Source organism: Hibiscus syriacus, unplaced genomic scaffold (assembly GCF_006381635.1).
Source record: "Hibiscus syriacus cultivar Baekdansim isolate YM2019G1 unplaced genomic scaffold, ASM638163v2 tig00111614_pilon, whole genome shotgun sequence".
NCBI classification, from domain to species: domain Eukaryota; kingdom Viridiplantae; phylum Streptophyta; class Magnoliopsida; order Malvales; family Malvaceae; genus Hibiscus; species Hibiscus syriacus.
This window is the reverse complement of record NW_024063134.1, coordinates 335,002-345,058: the sequence shown is the minus strand read 5'-3', so window position 1 is coordinate 345,058 and position 10,057 is coordinate 335,002. Positions and strand designations below refer to the sequence as shown.

General features: G+C 33.2%; 1 pseudogene; it reads left to right on the top strand.

Moving 5' to 3' along the window:
- The first annotated feature begins 3,859 nt into the window (after positions 1-3,859).
- On the top strand, positions 3,860-6,670 carry LOC120165765 (annotated as a pseudogene).
- Positions 6,671-10,057: the final 3,387 nt, after the last annotated feature.

Here is a 10,057-nt window from a genome sequence, read left to right as displayed (position 1 = left end):
ACCAGATTTCCAGGTGTTTAGTCCACTAAATCCATACCAAGAAAAAGCCAGGCAAAATGAAATTATTTTTATACCCTAATACGTGATTTATTAAGCAATTAAATATGATAAACAATTATTACACCTACGATTCTGTTAATGTAATTTACTTTTTATAAGGTCAAGATTGAGACCTGAAACAAAAATATTGTTTAAGAGATAAAATGTATTATCCCGTTAAACTAACTGATATTTTAATAAAAATATTTAATTTATTTTTTGTTTTGCTACTGAAATTTGAGTATTTTATATATGATTCGAAAATAGTATATAAAATAAATGTATTTTGCTGAATTGGTTTGTGAAAGTTGAATTCAACTTACTCGATAATGATTCAACGTATTTGATGGTAACTTGGTATATTCGACTGTGATATAATCACATCTCAATATTTTGGCATTCGATATAAATAATGTCCAGAGGTATTTATTTTTGAATTTTTCATTGTGTTCAACATGGTTTTCAGAACCGAACCAGTGAATCGGCCGTGCTACCGGTTCAACCGGTCGAACCGGTTAGACCGGTCGGAAGAATCGGACGACGTCATAATTAATTAATTATTTAAAAAATTAAATAAAAATATAAAAAAACATTTAATAAAAACAGTTTTTTATATCACAAGTTATATTCAAAGCAACTTATAACATATATAAGTTAAAAACCATAAAATCAAGTGAAACAAAATGATTCAAATCAACTACAACATAATATTTAAGGTAAAACATATTAAATAATAAATATAATTATATAACTATAATCAAAAAATAAATTTGGGGCTAAAGAAATCATAACAAACGATGTCGTTTGGTTTAATTTTTAAAAAAAAAAATCTCACATGTCTAAGAAAAGAAACATAGAAGAGCATCACAAAAATCTAAAGAGAAAATATGAAAACAAAACAATCTCACATGGCTAAGAAATATAGAAGAGCATCCCAAGTGACTTCTATAAATAATAGAGGTAATTTGGCATTCAAAATCTTGGAGTCTTTTGGTGAGCGCAGAGCGAACTATTCTTTTGCTTCAATCGAGCTCAAATTTCAGGCTTCAATCGAGCTTCTAAATTTTTTTTGAGATCGAGCCTTTTTGAGTTCAAGTTTTAATATTATATTTCAAGTTTTAATATTATATTTCAAGTTCTAGTTGAACTTGATAATTTTTAGCTTGTGAGTTTTTGAGTCGAGTTGAGCTCACTTTTAAAGTTTTTGAGTTCGACTCGGCTCGTTTAACAAACGATGTCGTTTGATTTAATTTTTTTTAGAAAAAAAACATAACAGGTTTTCAACTGGTTCATGATCCGGTCCGGTTTGAACGGTTCACAGCCAGTTTAACGGTTCTTTCCGATTAACTAGTAGCGGTTTAACCAATGTAGAATGAACCGGACCAGACAGCGATTCCCGGTTAGACCAGCCGGTCCAATCCGATTTTCAAAACATTGGTGTTCAAGTCTTATTAAGAAAGGAAAGTGTGGCAAACCATTGTTCAGCGGCGGATGTACGTGAAATCTAGGGTGGGCACTGATGACTTTGGAATTTGTATCTTTTTATGTTAGTCGTTTATTTTATTTAAGGTATTTATCTTAAAATAATTTTTTGCTTATTTATACAAATTTTTTTATTATTAATAAATATGTGCCCATTTAAAAAATATCTTTAAATTCACAGCTGATAATGTTAGAAAGAGGCGACAAGAAGTTAAGGCTCACACCGCTCTATGCTCAAACACGCCAGCCTTCGATAATCCCCCATTCCATTATTGTGTTCCATGTTAGTAAGTACATGGATATAAAACTTACCATTGCTTAAACAATGAAACAAGAATTTTTCTCATTTTTTAGTTGTAAATTACAAATTTGATAACTGAATTTTCATACGATTCCTATTTTACGTAACGTATTTTTAAAATTTTCAATTTGCTCATTGAATTTTATTCATTGAATTTTTTTGTCACTTTGTGGTTAAATAATTAACGGTGTTATGACATGGTAACTTATAATAAAATGACGTAATTTGAATCTATAAAATATTTAAATTTTGACCAAAATGACATCGTTTTAGTCTCAATAAAAAATTATATTTCTTTTTTTCCCCTTTATTTTTCCCCTTTTCTTTCTTTATTCTTCTTCTTCACCCTCTCATTTCCATTTTCTCTACTGTGGAAGTTGTGGAAGCATGCAAGGGAAATCAAAAACTATTTTTTGGTGTTTTCATCCTCTTTATTTTTTTTCCTCTTTCCCTCTTTATTCTTCTTCTTTATTTTTTGGTATTTTCATTTTTGGATTTCAGAGAGAGAACAAAAACGATTTATTGTGATTGTTTGGTTCTTGGAACAAGTTTATAAGATCTCCATTGGAATTGCTTGTGGATTTTGATGGTTGTCTGATTAATTTGCAGATTGGGTTAGGGTTTGATATATGATTTTGGGTGTAAAATTGGGGCTAGGGTTTTGTCGTAGGATTTGGGAGTTAAGGTTTTTTTTTTCTTGATTAATTTTTATTTTATTAAACAGAAATATTATGTGGCTGAATTTTAGTATTAAAATAAGTCACGTCAATTACAAAAAAAAATCCAATGTATAAAGTTCAGTGAGAAATTAAAAATTTTGAAAATACGATGAGTAAAATATGAATCGTATGAAAGTCCAGCCATCAAATTTGTAATTTACTCTTTTTGTAATAATTGGTCAAATTGCTTATGATATTGGTGTGATGGATGATAAGAGAGAGGGGCAGAATTGTTATAAGATCTGAAAGTGAATGATAATCAGCCAGAAACCCAATAGGTTTATGCCATCAAAGTATATAAAAATTTTTGTTCTAATTAGAGAACTGAAAATGGCAAGTCTTAGACAGGTTGTGCATCAGTCCTTTTACTAATAATTACCAGTGTTGATTCTTGCCTTCCAGACGGAGTCCTCGCTTTACACACTTCTTCAATGACCACTTGTACTTTTTTAACGTTTAGGTATTCACAGTTTTCTGAAAAAGTGAAAGTGTTCAATCTTTGGCTTTTTCACCATTGGACAAACTTTCATCAATAGTCAAATCACAAAATGCCACAAAAACAACTTCATATTCTAGTGGGAGTTATTTTAGGTCAAAACACGGTTTAGGTTCTCTAAATTCTGAAACTAAGCATACAAGTCCTTCCGAAAAATTAGTAATTTAGTTCTATCGATTCCGAAAGTGAATAATTAGGTATTTTTAAATAGTTTGAGGTAATTACAAAGTATTATATATTTATAATTTTCTTAGTCTCTTGATAACGCACACACACTAACACTACAAATATAATTGCTCAAACCCAGAACATCTCGATGAAACAAAATTCCCGCTTACCGTCGAGGTTGCTCAATGGGTTCTTCAATTACTCACTTTTGAATATGATACATACTAAATTAGACCATTTTTGAGATACTTTAAAGGACTTTTGCCCTATTTCTTTATCAATGCCTATTGATATTTGATTTGAGTTCAAGTATTGTAAATGAGAAGGGAAATCTTGCAAAAGCTTGTCCCTGAAAGGGAATTAAACCGAATTCGATTCTGAAACTTAATTGAGAATCTTGGTAGTATTAAGAATTCATGTATCACAATTGCAGCAGTTAATGTTATGAGATTTCATGGTAACCAAATCAATAGGAGGGAGTGAGAGTAATTGAAGTCCAAATAGGGACCAAAATCTGACTATAAAACCACCCCACTGCTCTCTCCCTGTTATCTATTTTCCCCGTATTCTGCCTCACATTATTCTCCATTAATTTTCTCAAGTTTTCATCTCAATTCACACATGAAACAAAACCCAGATTTCCCTTCACACTGTTAAGCAGAAACTGTGAGAAAGATTCGTTTTTTAAGCCCCTTTTTTCCTCTTTCTTTTGTGAAGTAGATGGCTCAAATGTCACCCAAGCTGTTAATCCCAGAGTCATTTCAAGTGTCTCGAGACGACATGATGGGGCAATTCAGTTTAATATGGGAACTCATCAAAACGCCATTGATAGTCCCATTACTCAACTTATGCGTCTACGTTTGTCTGGCAATGTCGCTCATGCTCTTCATGGAGCGCGTTTACATGGGCATCGTCATCATCCTCGTCAAGCTCTTCTGGAAAAAACCGCAGAAAAGGTACAAATACGAGCCCATCCAAGACGACGAGGAGCTCGGCAGCTCGAATTTCCCAGTCGTGTTGGTCCAAATCCCAATGTTCAATGAAAAAGAGGTTTACAAAATCTCGATCGGAGCGGCCTGTGGACTCTCATGGCCGGCGGATCGGCTCGTCATACAAGTGCTCGATGATTCGACTGACCCTGCAATCAAGGTACATACACTAGCACTACTCCCCATCGCCATTGTTTTTAGCAGGCAAAATGCATTGAACAAAGCTCGATTCTTGAACACAGATGCTGGTGGAGCAGGAGTGCCAAAGCTGGGCGAGCAAAGGGATAAACGTGACGTACCAAATCAGGGAGAACAGGACGGGGTACAAAGCGGGAGCATTGAAGGAAGGGTTGAAGAGGAGCTACGTAAAACACTGTGAATATGTGGCCATTATCGATGCTGATTTCAGGCCGGACCCTGATTTTCTCCGACGGAGCATCCCCTTTTTGGCCCATAACCCCGACATTGCTCTCGTTCAAGCTCGTTGGAGATTTGGTACACACCCTGAACTCTTCGCCTTCGTTTAATCACCTCCATTTTGTTATTACATTTGCTGAGTGGTGGGTCGAGCTCGAGGGAAAGAAAAAGGCACCGATCAGGGGTTGGGACCCACTGCACTCTTGCTCAGCATTTCATCAGAGTTCATAGAATCTACTTGCATTCATGTTGGATTTAGATTGAACTTAGAGTAGGATTTGATCAAATTCTTAACTCGAAATAAGTTTGAATCAAAATTGTGGAACAAATTTCTCCATCTCCATAAATATGGAGATGAAATTTATAATTAAACCGTACTAATCACTTCAAAATATTAACAGTCAACTACTTAAATTTTGATGTTGTGAACAAGATAAATCAAGTTTAGTGGATGACTTCTCATTTATTTCCATATCTTTACACATGTGATGTTCAAACTCGGGACTTCAAGTATAATAACAATTCCTTGACCATTAAATTCGCTTGGTTGTTCATGTTTGTTGTTAGTAATTTGCACGTTATTTCCGGGGTGGTTCTGTGATTTAATATAACGTTGATGTTTGCAGTGAACGCGGATGAATGCTTGTTAACGAGAATGCAAGAGATGTCATTGGATTACCATTTCACAGTGGAACAAGAAGTCGGATCAGCCACTCATGCCTTCTTCGGCTTCAACGGTAAACGACTCCTTCACACTATATTCGATAAAATCTCGAGTTCAATCTCGGACAACTTTTTTTTTTTTTTTCCGATACATTATCTGAATGCATTATTAATGCAGGAACTGCTGGTATATGGAGAATTGCCGCCATTAACGAGGCAGGTGGATGGAAGGATCGAACCACCGTCGAAGACATGGATCTCGCAGTTCGAGCTAGTCTTCGAGGATGGAAATTCGTCTACCTCGGAAATCTTCAGGTATAATTCAGTCTTCGTTTCGTATGCGAATTTACGAATAAAGATATGACTCTCCAAGAACCTTATAACATGTCCAACGTATGGTTCCATATGTTCGTGAAACTATGTTTAGGTAAAAAGTGAACTTCCAAGTACTTTCAAGGCCTTCCGTTTCCAGCAACATAGATGGTCTTGTGGTCCTGCAAATCTGTTCAGGAAAATGGTGTGGGAGATCATTCAAAACAAGGTTAAATTTTGCTCTAATTTTACCCCTTTTTTCACTTTTACATGCGTTAAATTGATCTAGTTGTAACGTTATCTATTGCAGAAAGTGAAATTCTGGAAGAAAGTATATGTCATTTACAGTTTCTTCTTCGTCCGGAAGATCATTGCTCATATGGTCACCTTTTCCTTCTATTGCGTTGTCCTTCCCCTTACGATTCTGGTTACCGAAGTTAAAGTTCCGATATGGGGTGCCGTCTATATTCCGTCGGTAATCACAATCCTAAACTCCGTAGGAACTCCGAGGTATGGCAGTCGTCTACAATGCTCGATTTTATACTCGTATCTAACATATAATCAAACATGACTGGACATGTGTAGGTCTATCCACCTACTGTTTTACTGGATTCTGTTCGAGAACGTGATGTCGCTGCATCGTACGAAAGCGACGTTGATTGGTCTGTTGGAGGCAGGCAGAGCCAATGAGTGGGTCGTCACCGAGAAACTCGGTGATGCAGTAAAGAAAGCTGCAGAGGCTTCTAAGAACAAGACTAATGCTAAAGCGTATAGAAGATTTAGATTCAAATTTACAGATAGGTAATGAACTAAGTTCGATACGAACACGATCCGTCGAGCATATTCGAATCCGATATTCACATATTATTTTGCTTATGAACAGATTGAACACATTGGAGTTGGGGTTTGCAGCATTCCTTTTCCTATGCGGGTGCTATGATTTCGTCCATGGGAAGAACAACTACTTCGTGTACCTATTCCTCCAAACGATTACCTTCTTCATTACAGGAATCGGTTATGTCGGCACCATCATTTGATGAAAACTCTGCTCCAATCAATCATTTTGTCAGCCTTTGTTGTTGTTGTAGCTTTACTTTTTTTCTTGTTTTATTTTCTCGGCTGCCAAACAAGCAAAATAGAGCTCTGTCAGCAACCTTTATGATCACTTACTGTAAGCTCATTCAAACTGCAAAAAAGGAAAACATATCATTCAATATAATACAATACAAAGAAAAGCTATCAAACAATATAATATCATGCACAATACAAAGAAAAACATTCTAATTTTCTGAGCGAACTCGCCATCTGTTATCTATATTATACATATCACATGCTGCGGGGCTTTTCTTCAATAATTGGCCTACTCAGACAAAGGATGGGTGGCCTGAATCCAGAGTGAATTTTGTTACAAATCATATTTGTAATATAAGGCAAGGATTACAAGTATCAAGAATTCCTAATAAATATTAGGGTAAAGTACACAAATGGTCCCCCGACTATAAGATACTGGTTTATTAAGTCCATCGACTATTAAAAGTTACAAAATAATCCTTCAACTATAGAGTATTGCTTTTTTTAGTCCACCGACGATTAAAAGTTACAAAATGGTCACTTGACTATTCATTATGTTCCAAAACCATTTTTTGTTGTTAAAAAATAGCGGTATTCTAAGTTGGACGTTAACATGATAACTGAGATATGATCGTTATTTGAGATTCTGTGTGATCAAAGTTTATTATATCATAGTCAACAGTTTATTGCTCAGCTCATAATACTGTCATTTTTAACGGAAAATGACGAGTTTGGAACACAAGGAATAGTCAAGTGAAAATTTTATAACTTTTAATAGTCGAGACGCTCAACAAAGGAACACTCTATAGTCGTAAGAATATTTTGTAACTTTTAATATTCGAGGAACTTAATAAAATGATATACTATAGTCGAAGGACCATTTGTATACTTTACCGTAAATATTATATCGTATGAGTGATTGTATGAAACAACATGAACATATACGAACGGAACAAAAAAACAATATTTTTTTGGATACTTATAAATGAGTGAGTTGGCCATGGCAAGTCTTGTGTTTCGGCTTGGATCAATTTGTTAACATTGACATGTGAGCCCATAATTTGGGTATGCCACATGGGGTCACTCTTCATTGTAATATTAGGCACCATCATTCTCTACCGGATAATGAGTCTTATCTCCCAATTCTCCATTTAAGGCCAAATCGAGGAATATGTTATAAATACTCTATATGATTTTTCATTTTTATAGGTAAATTATACGTTTGGTAACTGAACTTTACTTTCTCTCCTATTTCACTCATTATACTTTTAATTTACTCACTGAATTTTATAGATTGAACTTTTTAATCACTCTACCGTTAAAATAATTAATGGTGTTATTACATGACAACCTACATCAAAATGACGTCATTTTGAATTCCTGAAAAAAAATTAAATTTAGACTAAAACAACGTTGTTTTGATTAAAATACGACAATGTCACAACGTCGTTAATTATTTAACGGCGGAGTGATAAAAAAATTCAATCTATAAAGTTAGTGAGTAAATTGAAAAATTTGAAAGTACGGTGAGTGAAATAGGAGAGATAATAAATTTTAGTTACCAAATGTATAATTTACCCTTTTTTATTTTATTTTCTTCGTTCAATTAATTTGAAGAACTTTAATATGTTTTTTCATACATTCGAACGATAAAAAGATGTTTAAAGACATAAGTAAACTGTGATGAAGGTTAACGATGTGATCTGATCATCAGATTTGAAGATCGGAGTATGGATATTTCATTTTTAACAATAAATCTTAATGGGTTAATGACATGATTGATCACTTTCGCTATGTTTTATCAAATTTTTTTCACTGAATTTAAAAAATATAATATTTGGTCACTTTCGTTTTTTATTTCATTAAGACGTAGTCACTTTCGTTTTTATTTATTTAAGATGTGATCAATGAGAGGTTAACTGCCGTTACATTTTTAACGAATTACTGACGTGTAGCAATGAATGTATAAAACTAAAAAGAGTAAACTACACAAATGATCACTAATGTTTGAATAAATTTCTGTTTTCCCCACTAAAATTTCAAAATTAACAAATTAGTCACTAAATCATCAAATAATTCCTTATGATTCTTCTGTTATATATCTCTGTCATCTATTAACCTCGTTGGTCAATAGCACGTCGAAAATGGAAACCTAGTTTCGTGCCAGCAATAACGTCGCCTTTGAAGAAACAACTAAAATTTATTTTACTTTCTTATTTTTTTTAATGGCTAATAATTAGAAATAAGAAGGCTATTTAACTGAGCATATATGACTAAAGAATAAGCAGGAATAAGATGAACAACAATGGATGCTGAGGAGAAAACATATTTAAAAAGTGGATAAAATTGAAATTTTATCTATCGCAAAGTACTAGTATTTACAAAGTGAAGGAAAGTTCAGGAGAAAAGAATGAAGCAGTTAGTGAGATTCTCTTGGATGCCACATAGAGAGTGATCTGGCATAGGAAAAGTGAAGAAGAAAGCTTTAATGGGCGGTGTGGAGTAAGGGATGAAGAAACCGACCAATTTGTTATTTTAAAAGTTTCAGTAGAAAAAAAAAACGTATTTAAATATTATTGACCATTTGTGTAATTTACCTTTTTTATTTTATTTTATATATTTGATGTTAAAAACCTAACGACAACTGACCTTTAGTGACTACATCTTAGTTAAATAAAAATTAAAGTGAGCACATATTATAGTTTTTAAAACCAGTGAGTAAAAATAAACAAAAAATATAAATATGAAAGTGATCAATCACTTAATTTTTTTATAAGTTTTAAATTTATTTATCCAAGATACTGAACAAGCAGACAACCAAGCCTGAACCCTAAACCCAATCTTAATTTTATGATTTTTGAGAAGTTTTTCTTTTAATAAAATAAAATCAAATGACAATGTAGGGTTGAAGAAACCACCCCGACAATTTTGGTGTAAAAACCAAATCAAGAAGAAGCCGAAACACGGTGAAACATGTTGGCCAAAGTATTTTAGAGCCATATTTTTAATGCATATATAATTGTATGTTTTTTGATATTACCCTTAAACTCTAATTTATTTTCAATTTGACCCTCACATGTCATGTATTAATTGACTAGAAAGAGCATGCTATTTTTTAACATGAATTTAAATCGCATTAATATATATATATATATATATATATATATATATATATATATTAGAGTTTTAATTAATGAAGCAATTAAGTGTCTTTGAAAATTTTGAAAGCAGCCCATCCACAGAGAAATCTTGTTATACACCAAAGTATGTGATTATCTTTTTTATACACCAAGCTTGTGAGGTCACTTGCTTAATCAAATTCAAATTGCAGTAATTAAACAATTGGTTAGACATTGTAATTATCAAAGTTAATTGAGAAAATATGTTAATCAACCACTTC